Source organism: Podarcis filfolensis, assembly GCF_964270895.1.
Source record: "Podarcis filfolensis genome assembly, chromosome: 1".
In the NCBI taxonomy this organism is placed as follows: domain Eukaryota; kingdom Metazoa; phylum Chordata; class Lepidosauria; order Squamata; family Lacertidae; genus Podarcis; species Podarcis filfolensis.
Window position 1 is genome coordinate 45071611 of NC_139604.1, and position 13745 is coordinate 45085355.

General features: G+C 41.6%; 1 protein-coding gene across 10 annotated transcripts in view; it reads left to right on the top strand.

Annotated features, from left to right (window-relative positions):
• The window catches only part of MYLK (myosin light chain kinase), a 184216-nt gene that overhangs the window by 17355 nt on the left and 153116 nt on the right, over positions 1-13745 (top strand). The window lies entirely within an intron of this gene.

Consider the following 13745-nt stretch of genomic DNA (forward strand, 5'->3'; position numbering starts at 1 on the left):
AAATGCTCAAACTAGGAAACTTATTTTGTTAAAAAATCGAAATCAGTTTAGGAAACCTTTGAAATATTCGGTTGCTTAAACTTGTCTGAGGTGCTATTCCTAATATTACAAAGTGGTTGTTAATAAACCCAACACTACTGAATGTAAAGTAAAATAAAATAATCAGTTACAAGCAGCAGAAGTGCAATAATTTGTTAACATTCACTCTTCTGGAGAGCTGTGGATCGTTTCCCATGCGGCGGCAGCCCCTTCCTCACTGGAAAATCAACTTAAACTCCCATTTCTGTTGTTGTAGTTAATAGGAAAATGGCTTGCTTATGGTCTTGTGCCAATCACAGAGGTTTCAGCTTTACTCACTTCTCCGTGATACACTATTTGGGCCCTTCCAATAATGCCTTGATCAGGCTTCTCCATTGCCAACGTTCCCCAATGTGTAGCTTGCCCTCATACAAGCAAGACTATGCCTTTCCTCTCATGTTACATTAATTGTGTGAGGGAATAACACCCAAATGTCAAAAAAGGCTGTCGTACCTCCCGAAATCCCCTCTTCCACAATAGCCACTGCTCTAATGTTGAATTTGATTTATGGGGTTCTGGACTAAATTTAGCTTCTGCGCCAAAGGCAATAACTCCTCTCTTCTGTTTCTTAAATTACCTTATAGTTACTTCAGAAGGCAGCTACACTGATGCTTTGGTAATGTGCACAAATATATTTTTATATATAAGTTAGGTGATTCATTGCCCAAACATTTTGTAAACCATCAACAACCTTGCTTATAGCCTAAACAAAAGGAAATCTCAGGATTTTGCAATGTGGGTCACATCATTACTGAAACAGGGGAGTTGGGTTCTGAAGCAGATTGCTGCCTATCAGTTACTCAGGCTGCTGTTGTGCAGGAAGAGGGAGGCATGAGTTGTAAGCTATTCAGTGTAGTAGCCAAAAAAGGAATGGGGGATAGGAAGGACCAACTGGATCACAACAAAGATCTATCTAGTTCACGGATGGGTAAATGGTGGCCCTCCAGACACTGTTGGACTCTGGCTCCCATCAACCCTGCCTTCATGAGAATAGAACTCAACAACATCTAGCACCCCAACCCTTATCTAGTATATTGTTTCCTGTTCTACAAAATAGCCAGCAAGACGTTTCCGGGAAGCCCATAATCACGGCATGAAGGCCTTTGCCCTTCCTGCTTCTGAACATGGAGATTGCATTTAGCCATTACAGCCAGTAAATGCTAATAATTCAATTTTCCATGGAATTGCTGAAATCATTCTAAGGCTGTGGTCACCACCACATATATGGCAGCAACTTCCCTATTTTAATTGTGCATTGATGGGAAAATATATATGGGGGGATCTTTCTTGAATATGTTGTCTATCTATTTCCTTGGGTGCCCCTGAATTCAAGTATTATGGGAGAGGGAGAACATGTTTATTTATTTATTTAAATGCTGCATCTTCCAATCCAAAATAACCAAGGAGTTCTGTCTATTCATTTTCTCCATACCACATTGGTCAGTGTAGGAACTGGCTGTATAAAGGAAGAAATGGCTGAAGGAGTGAAGGATCCATGTGGGTATATTCTCTCGTTGAGATGTTTAGACTGGAAGGAACATAGGCACTCTTGTAAGTTTATTAGGGCACTTTATTTCATAAAGTTTAGAGAAGCAATGCCCTAGCTGTTTTACAAAATCATATGGGGGCAACCTAGACATTTGGCAGAGACCTAAGTCTGGGAATGTGGTTTCTGCCCACAAACATCTAAAAGACAATGGGGGGGGGCAGGGAGAGTTGCAATTCTGGGAGTAGAAACAGTGAGTGCCCACATCTGTTCCCCTGCACTGTCCTTCTAATGCTGCGTTCAAGAGTCCTAAGTGCTTCTATTATGTAGTTGTAGGGATTCACTATGCAGAGGAAAAACACATGGGTGGTACCATAAAGATTTTGGGATGTGAGGAGGTGTTAGCTGCTTCCTGTCAGATTATAGGCTCGTGGCTGCATTCTCTTCACATCTGTGCCTGCGCACTCTGCCTATGGGTGGATGCTCAGAGGATAAGATCTGTCAGTATCAGGAAACAGAGTTAGGTTGCTTTGTTGCAAAACAACAGCTCCCCAATAAAACTGTTTAAACATAAACACTTGAGAAGAAAATAGACTTGGAGCAGATTAATGCACACAGCAGAAGTGAATGTCTAGGGAATGAATGTGGCTTAAGATGAGTTTGACCCTAAATGTTCACGAATGAATAATTTGCATGTGTACTGGATAGAGCATAGCCCATGGTATTAGTTCAGGGAGGGCAATCACCCCACCGGGGGGTGGGGAGGGATGGGGAGTGGGGCTAGTTGCATAGAACTTTGATTAAATGTTTCTACTTGAGTCAGTCATACATCTCCCACTGGTCCACTTTATACTTTCAAACTCCTGGACGCTGTGTCTAACGCATTCTTTTGTATACTTAAGTTTTGTCTTCTTGCCCAGATTTGGCACTGGCACCACAGGCAGACGGCAGGAAGAGAGAATGAATATATTTTTTCATTTGAAGTGAAGCCACACCAGAAGATGTTATGTTTAGTCTCTGAGCCTCATCAGTGCACTGGAGAAGTTTTCTTCTGTTAGCAAAACACTAGAGATATGAACCACAGTGGAAAGGCTGAGAGGTCAAGCAAATGTTCTCATCCTCGCTTTCTTCATTCACTCAGAGGGTAGCTGCTGCCGCCACTGCTAGATTAGTTCTTCAATGACTGAAGCTAAAAAGGATCATTCTTTTCAGCCATTCAGCCTGGTTCTTCAGGGTGATGGGAAGCTAATCAAAAGTCTAGACCTCCCAAAAGTTTTCTGGTGGAATACTAGAATGTAGGTAAATGGCAGGATAGCTTGAAGCAGGGGGCGCATGAAAATCTTCTCCTGAGATAAAAAGAGCACTTCAGGTGTAAGACGTATTCATTATACTAGTTAAAGATTAAAAGCAATAATTATTTTGAGTTTACTAATAAAACCCACAACCCACTTGAACAGTCTTAGCAACTTACTTCCTGATCACGATCTACAGATTGGGAATCACCAATATAAAGTATGCATACATTTATGTCCTGCCTTGTTGCCTGTTAGACAATGGGAAAATGAAGTGTTAACAAAATAATACTGAAAGCACAACAAAAAATTGGTGCAGTTGCAAAAGAAAACCAAAGCAACATGATCCAAATAGTCAGAAAACATCTAGAACAATACTCAATTATCACTTATACCAAAAGCTCTCCGCAAAAAGTGTCTTCACTACCCTTCTGAACCTAAGCAGTAAGCAAAGCCTGAGTGCCACTACTACGAAGGACCTGCGTCATGTAACCACACACCTTACTTCATCTGGCAGAGGAAAACCGAGCAGGTCATCTGATGCTGACATGTTGCATCTTGCACATTCCCTGTTCACAGAGGAAGAGCTTCTTTGGCATTGCAGCACTCACATAAATAGCAGTGTATGTGGATTAGAACAAATATTTATGCGTATTTTTATCTATGTGCTACCTCTTAATCTTGGATTATCCAGATCAGGCCCCTTCATGGATCACTGCCTTGCCGTGGCGAAGGGGCTTGAAGAACTCAGAGAAGCTATGAACTATGCCGAGCAGGGCACCCAAGATGAACAGGTCATAGTGGAGAGTTTTGACCAAACGTGATCCACCTGGAGGAGGAACCGGCAAGCCACTCCAGTATCCCTGCCAAGAAAACTCCATGGACAAAGACAACAGGCATATAAAAGTTATGACGCTGGAAGATGAGCCCCTCAGGTCGGAAGGCGTCCAACATGCTACTGAGGAAGAGCGGAGGACAAGTACAAGTAGATCCAGAGCTGATGAAGCGGCTGGGCTAAAGCCGAAAGGACGTTCAGTTGCGGATATGCCTGGAAGCGAAAGGAAAGTCCAATGCTGTAAAGAAAAATATTGCATAGGAACCTGGAATGTAAGAACCATGAACCTGGGTAAGTTGGATGTGGTCAAAAATGAGATGGCAAGAATAAATATTGACATCCTGGGCATCAGTGAACTAAAATGGACAGGAATGGGCGAATTCAGTTCGGATGACCATCATATCTACTACTGTGGGCAAGAAACCCGGAAAAGAAATGGAGTGGCCCTCATAGTCAACAAAAGAGTGGCGAAAGCTGTACTGGGATGCAATCTCAAAAATGATAGAATGATCTCGATACGAATCCAAGGCAGACCTTTTAACATAACAGTAATCCAAGTTTATGCACCAACTACTGGTGCTGAAGAAACTGAAATTGACCAATTCTATGAAGACTTACAACACCTTATAGAAGCGACACCAAAGAAGGATGTTCTTCTCATTATAGGGGATTGGAATGCTAAAGTAGGGAGTCAAGAGATAAAAGGAACAACGGGCAAGTTTGGCCTTGGAGAGCAAAATGAAGCAGGGCAAAGGCTAATATAGTTCTGTCAAGAGAACAAGCTGGTCATCACAAACACGCTTTTCCAACAACACAAGAGACGACTCTACACGTGGACATCACCAGATGGGCAGCATCGAAATCAGATTGATTATATTCTCTGCAGCCAAAGATGGAGAAGCTCAATACAGTCAGCAAAAACAAGACCTGGAGCTGACTGTGGCTCGGATCATCAGCTTCTTATAGCAAAATTCAAGCTTAAACTGAAGAAAGTAGGAAAAACCACTGGGCCGGTAAGATACAATCTAAATCAAATCCCTTATGAATACACAGTGGAAGTGAGGAACAGGTTTAAGGATTTAGATTTGCTAGACAGAGTGCCTGAAGAACTATGGATGGAGGCTCGCAACATTATACAGGAGGCAGCAACGAAAACCATCCCAATGAAAAGGAAATGCAAGAAAGCAAAGTGGCTGTCCAATGAGGCCTTACAAATAGCGGGGGAGAGAAGGCAAGCAAAATGCGAGGGAGATAGAGAAAGATACAGGAAATTGAATGCAGATTTCCAAAAAATAGCAAGGAGAGACAAGAAGGCCTTCTTAAACGAGCAATGCAAAGAAATAGAGGAAAACAACAGAATGGGAAGAACCAGAGATCTGTTCAAGAAAATTGGAGATATGAAAGGAACATTTCGTTCAAAGATTGCCATAATAAAGGACAAAAGTGGTAAGGACCTAACAGAAGCAGAAGACATCAAGAAGAGGTGGCAAGAATACACAGAGGAATTATACCAGAAAGAAATGGATGCCTCGTACACCCCAGGTAGTGGGGTTGCTGACCTTGAGCCAGACATCCTGGAGAGTGAAGTCAAATGGGCCTTAGAAAGCACTGCAAATAACAAGGCCAGTGGAAGTGATGGTATTCCAGCTGAACTATTTAAAATTTTAAAAGATGATGCTGTTAAGGTGCTACACTCAATATGCCAGCAAGTTTGGAAAACTCAGCAGTGGCCAGAGGATTGGAGAAGATCAGTCTACATCCCAATCCCAAAGAAGGGCAGTGCTAAAGAATGCTCCAACTACCGCACAATTGCACTCATTTCACACGCTAGCAAGGTTATGCTTAAAATTCTACAAGGAAGGCTCAAGCAGTATGTGGACCGAGAACTCCCAGAAGTGCAAGCTGGATTTAGAAGAGGCAGAGGAACCAGAGACCAAATTGCAAACATGCGCTGGATTATGGAGAAAGCCAGAGAGTTCCAGAAAGACATCTACTTCTGCTTCATTGACTATGCAAAAGCCTTTGACTGTGTTGACCACAGCAAACTATGGCAAGTTCTTAAAGAAATGGGAGTGCCTGATCACCTCATCTGTCTCCTGAGAAATCTCTATGTGGGACAAGAAGCTACAGTTAGAACTGGATATGGAACAACTGATTGGTTCAAAATTGGGAAAGGAGTACGACAAGGCTGTATATTGTCTCCCTGGTTATTTAACTTATATGCAGAATTCATCATGCGAAAGGCTGGGCTGGATGAATCCCTAGCCGGAATTAAGATTGCTGGAAGAAATATCAACAACCTCAGATATGCAGATGACACAACCTTGATGGCAGAAAGTGAGGAGGAATTAAAGAACCTTTTATTGAGGGTAAAAGAGGAGAGCGCAAAATATGGTCTGAAGCTCAACATCAAAAAAACGAAGATCATGGCCACTGGTCCCATCACCTCCTGGCAAATAGAAGGAGAAGAAATGGAGGCAGTGAGAGATTTTACTTTCTTGGGTTCCATGATCACTGCAGATGGTGACAGCAGCCACGAAATTAAGAGACGCCTGCTTCTTGGGAGGAAAGCAATGACCAACCTAGACAGCATCTTAAAAAGTAGAGACATCACCTTGCCAACAAAGGTCCGTATAGTAAAAGCTATGGTTTTCCCAGTAGTGATGTATGGAAGTGAGAGCTGGACCATAAAGAAGGCTGATCGTCGAAGAATTGATGCTTTTGAATTATGGTGCTGGAGGAGACTCTTGAGAGTCCCATGGACTGCAAGAAGATCAAACCTATCCATTCTTAAGGAAATCAGCCCTGAGTGCTCACTGGAAGGACAGATCGTGAAGCTGAGGCTCCAATACTTTGGCCACCTCATGAGAAGAGAAGACTCCCTGGAAAAGACCCTGATGTTGGGAAAGATGGAGGGCACAAGGAGAAGGGGACGACAGAGGACGAGATGGTTGGATAGTGTCTTCGAAGCTACAAACATGAGTCTGACTAAACTGCGGGAGGCAGTGGAAGACAGAAGTGCCTGGCGTGCTCTGGTCCATGGGGTCACGAAGAGTCGGACACGACTAAACGACTAAACAACAACATCCAGATCAGGGGATCTGTGGACATCCAGATGTTGTTGGACAACCATTTCCACCACCTCTGACAATCGCTCATACTAGGTGGCGCTGTTGGGAGTTGGATTCCAACAGCATCTGGAGGACCACAGATTCCCTGCTCCTAATCCAGATAATAGAAGCAGAATAATAATATGCAGGTGGTGCCTATAGGATATCTCATGTCACATGCTATAACTAAAAGACACACTGATGTCCCGTGTCACATGCTATAACTAATGGACACACAAACATTGATTTTTGTGGGCTTAAATGTGCCTGACATCTGATTATTTGTGATAATATTCTTGAGGTGGCACTGTATTTTGATTGAGAGAGCATTTGTTTATTTTTTTGCTAGTTAAATACACTAATCTAGTGCCAGCAGTAAAATGCTTTTCGATTAAATTGAAGGTACTGGTTATGCTTATTTATTCGTTTTAATCCTCTGTAAAAATCTTAAGTGAGCTACCCTTTTGATGTGTCTGGAATTACAGTAATTGAAGGAATCTGTCAGGGGTCCTGTTTCATGCTATTACAGCCCTCTAAATTACTATCTTGAAGGATTGCTGCAGCCTAGGAGTTTTCATTCCTTCAAACCAAGCAGCTAGCTTCAGACCTCAATCATTCTAATTACAGACAAGTAATGGCTTGAGATTATTTGTAATAACCCTAAATTGCTCTGCATTTCTTCAGAAGACTCCACTATTTTATAATATATGTATATTTTGCAGGACAACTGGTTGGTAATTGTGTTAGGCTCGAACTCAGTTAAGTGACCGTGCACTGTAATAGTTTGAATGGTCTGGGCCAGTTCCAACATTGTTTTTCCTCTACTCAAGGCTCAGGAAGTGAGGAACAAATGGACGGATACACCACTTTCCTAATGCCAAAATGGGCATACACAAAGTCTGACTCTACATTTCTTTCTAGGCCTCTTCCAAGGTATCAGTTTTATCATCGTTAGGGATTCTGAGAAGACAACCAATTTCTCTCTGTCTCTCTGTGTGTTTTTAAGAACTAGCTATAATTGAACTGCTTAGCTCCAGTATTGTCATGGGTCCTGTAGAAGTGTCATAAATGGTATGGTTGGATCCTGAGGACGAATGGGCGGAACTTGAAGAGTTGGAGTTGAAGGACCCTGTGGGGTGGGATCCTAGTGGGGTCTGTAAGCTGCCTTGAGTCCTGTCAGGGGAAAAGGTGGGGTATTAATATACGGTCCCCCACGGTCTGTTTCCTTCCTCTTTGCATCCCCAGACACCTGTTTCTGTTTTCTTTTCTGGAGTAGAGACAAGTGTGGTGTCAGCTCCCTAAAAAAGGTTGACAACTCTGGGGAACCTTTCCTAAAAAAAAATAATCAACAACTTTGGGGTTCCCCCCCCAAAAAATGTCAGCAACTCTGGGCAACCTGGGGGGGGGGGCGCTGGGCGGATCTTTGCTCCCTGGCGCTGCATATGCTTAAGACAGCCCTGTGCACAACAGTGCATGTGGAAAGTTGTGTGTGGGCTTTGCATTCTAGCCGTTATTTAAATATACAGCAAAACCAGGAAAAGTATGTAGCAGTAGTCATATCCAACAATTTATCCAGAAAATTAAATATGTTTGAATGCCTGCCTAAGAAGGAAAGATCTCACCTGTCTTCTGCCAAAGTCCTGGCAGGCTTCCTTGAGAAGGGAATTTCACAGTTGTGGTTTCATGATAAAAGGTCTAATTTTAAAGCTTAAGCACTAGGGGCAGGTCTTTCCCTATACACCTCAATGGTTAGGGGTAGGGGCAGGGGCATTTTGAAGAATTGGTTTTAAGGTAAGATTTATGCATCGTGTTGGTGAATGTCCACGAGATCATTTTCAGGCAGAAGGAAAAGGTTTCAGTGTTATTTGTGCTGTGCAGCTGCAGGTCTACTGCTTTTACAACCCAAGTATTCTAAAATGTGTTCTCAATTACCTTGTGCATATTTTAAAAGAATTAAATTTCCATCAAAGGGTTTTACATACTGTTTGATGTTACTGTGTCTAAAGATCCTGATCAGAATAAAGATAATTTTGACTGTGTTCATATTGTTCCATTCCAAAATATAAGCTTCCTTTTGTCTGGATTGTGGCTTTCAAAGGAGGTTGGTTGGTCTTTTTCATGTTATGACCTCTGACATCTCCAGTGGATGTGAACTGAAGATCTAGGTCTGAAACAACATGACTGTGGTGTGGCTTGTGTGGGGTCTGCAGATGCTTTGTGTATCTTGGTGTTCTGCAAGTTTTATAGCTCTGGAGTTCAAGAGAAAATATTGCCTCAGCAAGTGGAATTGCTTCGGATCTCTAAACTTCCCTCAGAGAGGTTTCTTAGCACCATAAGCAGTACTGGCCACCCTTGGTGGGTGTGATGTACATGTCAGAAGCTTCTCTACAAGGCAGAAATACACCTGCCTATGAATGGCTTGAGACAGGCAGCCTTCATTGAGGTTAGTTGTATAACTGGCACCCAGGGGCTTCTCACATGGCAAGTTAGTGTGGAAAGGCCTCCCTGGAATGTTTGAGAACTTTTGCACTAGTGCAAGCAGCCAACACTTATGGCTCTTAAAACAGGACATTTCATGCTCCACTTCCTAGAATACACCCATTGTGGGCTTGATCTGATGTTTCTCTTAAAGTTACGATAGTTAAACACCAGGAATTACAAAGATGCACATCGTTTGCTGAGTTCTTAAAATATCTTCATACATGTTTGGCTGGGCTATTAGAATTTTTCTCCTCAGAATATGAATGACCCCTAGGACATTAGTTAGGTGGGCTGATTCTGAACTCCCCTGCAATCTGTTTTTGTGTGTGTCCTAGTAAGAAATGGAACCTGTGGATGGATTCTTACAAGCTTTGGTTTCTTTTTTTGGAATAATCTTTGTTGAGTTTTAAAGGTAACAAGGCAGAGAAAAAATATTAGAACAAAACAGAAATCATTGGAGAACAAAAATTAGGCATAGGTTTCAAATAAAGTGTTGCTTCCTTGATGACTCAGTAGGTTTTGGGCAGAGATCTTTCCTACAGTTACCAAATGCCAAGAACTGAATCTGCTAAGTATGAGCTATGGCCCCTTCCCAACTGTGTTTTTTTTGGTTCCATCAACTTCTTGACAGGAAGTAGAATCATTGTTGATATACCAATGCTTTTTTGTAAAAACTTTGTAATAATTGTGCATATGAAAGCTTATGACCCTTGTTATTTATTTCATATGTGAACTTGGCTTATATGAGACCCAAATGGTGTTATTTGTGTGTGCTGCCACAAATCCCATACAAAATTTGGATTAATCTTACTATCCATTTTTTAAAAAACAACAACAACAGTACAAAAAGAATGTAGAACTCAGTGGTTTTTGCCTTGGGAAAATCCAGTTTATGCCAATTTTACCCATCCTGTTGTGATATGTGACAATCCACTATTATACTTATGTCTAAGAAATACTATAGTCATAGGGTCAAGGTAGATGATAATTAAAATTAAAGAGGATTCTGAGTGCACATTAAGGGTCAAGTAAGATTACTACCTGTCAAGGGAGTTAAAGAATATGATTCAGCCATCTGTTAAAGAACCGGTCTATTCCAGAGTTTCCAGGCAAGTGGTACTTCATGAGGCCATTTTATTACAATACAGAAATCAACATTCAGTGAAACATAGAGTTGATTTTATCTCGTTCTTGTTACAAAATTAAGACTTATTCCCAGGTAAGTGTGTATAAGATTGGCATTTCAGTCAGAACTGAAAAAAACTTAGGGATCACACACAGACCTCAAATTTAGTATAGTGACACTCATACAGAAGCTAGTTTCAACCCCTAAGAATCTCACACATTTGGTGTTATCGGTGTTATTTTCTGTCCCTATTTCTGCTGTCTTTTTGTATTTACTAGACACACACACATAATGAAAGCAAGTGTCCCTTTTCTGTGCCAACCCATCGCCCATTTTTGTAATTTATCAAAATGGCCTCTAAAGTGATTTTCACATGAAGAAAGGTAATGCAAATAAAGGTTTGGACTGCAGCCTAGCACACTTACCAAGGGAGTAAACCCACTGAATTCAGTGGAACTGAATTGACATGGATAGGATTGGGGTGTTATGCAGGAATAACAGGCCTAGTTTGTTTACCAGTCCTATTTTATTTATTTATTTAAGGAAACCCGAGTTTACATAGCATTAAAGAGACAAGTGCTATAAAAACCGTGGGTCAATGCGTCTAGTTGTTAACCAGAAGGTAGGTGGTTTGAGGCCATCCAGGGACAGTTGTGGGGTCCCTTCCAGGGGGACCACTTTCAGGGTCCCTTCCAACGCTACAATTCTATGATTCTGTGAAAACCTGAAGGCTCATTTAATAATAATGCAAAAAACAAACCTACTATAAGGAAAGTGCCTAAATGAATATGCAAAAGAAACTCAAACTCAAGTACATATACTTATTCCACTATATATACTGGTAATGCGCCTTGCTTTGCCTCAGAAAGTAGATCAGATTCATAAAAGCTTATGAGTACTGTATTCTGAAACTTCTCTGATTTTCTGTCACTTCGCTGAAGACATTCCTTGTTTACATATGAAGCAGTTAAGATATGGATTTGCCAATTCCCCCATGGAAAATTCTACCTTAAGCCACAGGAAAACTGTTTGGGTGAAAATAGTAGTTTCCATTTTGGGGCAAATTGCCATTTCAGGGTAACAAATTTTATGGAGGAAATGGCATGGCTTTCTCTGTGTGTTTGTATGTAAGGATTAACTCCCCTCCCCTCCCCAGTCCAGATCAGGACTCTCTAGTTGTGGGTTTGTTTTTTTTAAAAATAAGGCTATAAGGTAATAGAAATACAACCACAGCTTTTCCAGAATAGAGTTTCATGCTGTCTGTTAAAGTACACATAAAGTACAAATCAGATTTAAGGAAGGTGCATGTACATTAATTTCTCAGCAGCATAGCCTACTGTAGGTGCCTATCTCAGATTATGGTGGCTGCAGCAGCAGCAGCAGCAGCCGCCTTCAGTATGATTTGATGGAGGGAGTGATTTGCCAGACACCCTTTGCTGGAAAAGTAATCTACAATGTTGGCAACCAGCTGTATTTCTCAAGCAATTACAGGTGCTCCTATTGGCTTTCTTGTGGCTGGGATTATAATACCACGCAGTCCTTAAAATATTGGAGGAGAAAAATCAGTTTTGAAGATTTTAAGCAAATAATTTTCCACTGGGTCCCATGCTGTTGGCAGGTTGCCCAGCTCTATGCTAGCTAAGGCAGGGAGAAGAAACTGCTCTATCAGCTATACCCATCTGCCACCAACAGAATAATGCTGACTTGCACTGACTTGGCCAGTCTCTCGCGCTCTTGATAATTGCTGGGTGGGAGGATAGGGAGCTAGTAAAAAACAACTCTAGGAAGATGTGAAGAGGGCAGTTGGGTAGCCACTTGTGTTCTACAAAACAAAAAACAAAAAAACACCCAATACATAAAAAATGCAAATGCATAAAATTTGCTTATGTTAATTTACATGCATAGATGCAAATTTAGCACTGACAACTATAGAAATACATCTCACCATAATGGGAAATACTGTGAATAGGTGAGCAGTATCCTTGCTCAGTCTGCTATCCAGAGCCACCTGTCGATCGGCAACTTCAATATCCCTGCCCTATCTCGGATTGGCCAGCCCTTCAAATAGGGGACTCATTGCATGTCCACCCTCAAAGGAAGCTTGGTTAGCCAACCCCAGAAGGAAAAGTGTATGTATGTATGTGTGCTTCCTGCTTCAAATGACACACCCATGCTTTCTCTGATTGGGCAGGGAGAAAGACTTCCCTCTGAAGTATTGAAGGAGGCAGCAATTTGAGTTACAGAGTCTCCTGTCCCCATAGCAGAAAGGCAGCTGAAGTGGGAAAGCATAGTGGTACAAGCCAAGCAGAACTTCAGCATGCTACTCTTGATGAAAAGAGAAAAACTAGAGCCAGTGAGTAAAGTACTGTTACTCCAGAACTCTACTCTTCCTCTCTTACTTTTATTTTCTGTTTTATTTGCCCTTCGTTAAAGAAGCCCCGCTCCATGTACAGGGAGAGAAATAAGTCACCAACACATGAATGCTGCCAGTCCTAAAGCAATTCATGGGCTCTTTCCAAGACTCCAGGCATATCTGATCATTTTATGACTTCACAACATCATGGTATAAGCTTCCTGAATGCGTTTTATTACAATCCTGGCAATACGTGTGCAACCTTTTCTTTTGTAATCTGACCTGTCTGTTTTCAAAATGAAGGCTTTATGTGCAACTCTAGCTGCTCAGCAGTTGTATGTTTGTTGACCACTTTAACCTCTAGCATGTGGACGTACGTGTAAAAGGAACTGGTATAGTTCAAAACTCGAATATTAATAGTCATTTTCCATCTCATAGGATGATGTCATTTTAGGCACACTGTAGGATACTAATAGTGCTGGAGAGGTTAGGGTTCCAAGAAGTAGAAAGATCTGTGAATGTATTGCATAGTTCCAAGAACTTGATGTATTTTTTCCCAGTATTCAAAATCATTAGCACTTTTCTCCTTTGGAGATTATGGGATGTCAGCCATAGTACCACATAACAGCAAGATTTAGTGGGATGTGTACCTTTTTTTACAGGGTTCTTTTAGCTATGTTGTTACATTTTGAGCCCTGATTTCAAAAGGCTTCTGAGACAGGCCTCTATGGTTCCCAATGGAGAAATGCAACATTTTCATTTCATTTGAGGAAACACAAAATCCACCCCTCAACCAAGACTGATAGTTCCTTCTTTATTAACTTCCTGAAGCCTAAATTATACCTGCAGCCAGGCAGGCAGATGCGTAGCTGCTTCTATTACACCTGTATGAGGTCAGCTTTGTGGGCTAAGCTGTTTATGCGAAGCGGCTTCTGACACTGCTCAGGTATGCCACCGTAACCAAGGGTTTGGTTAGTGTGGTTA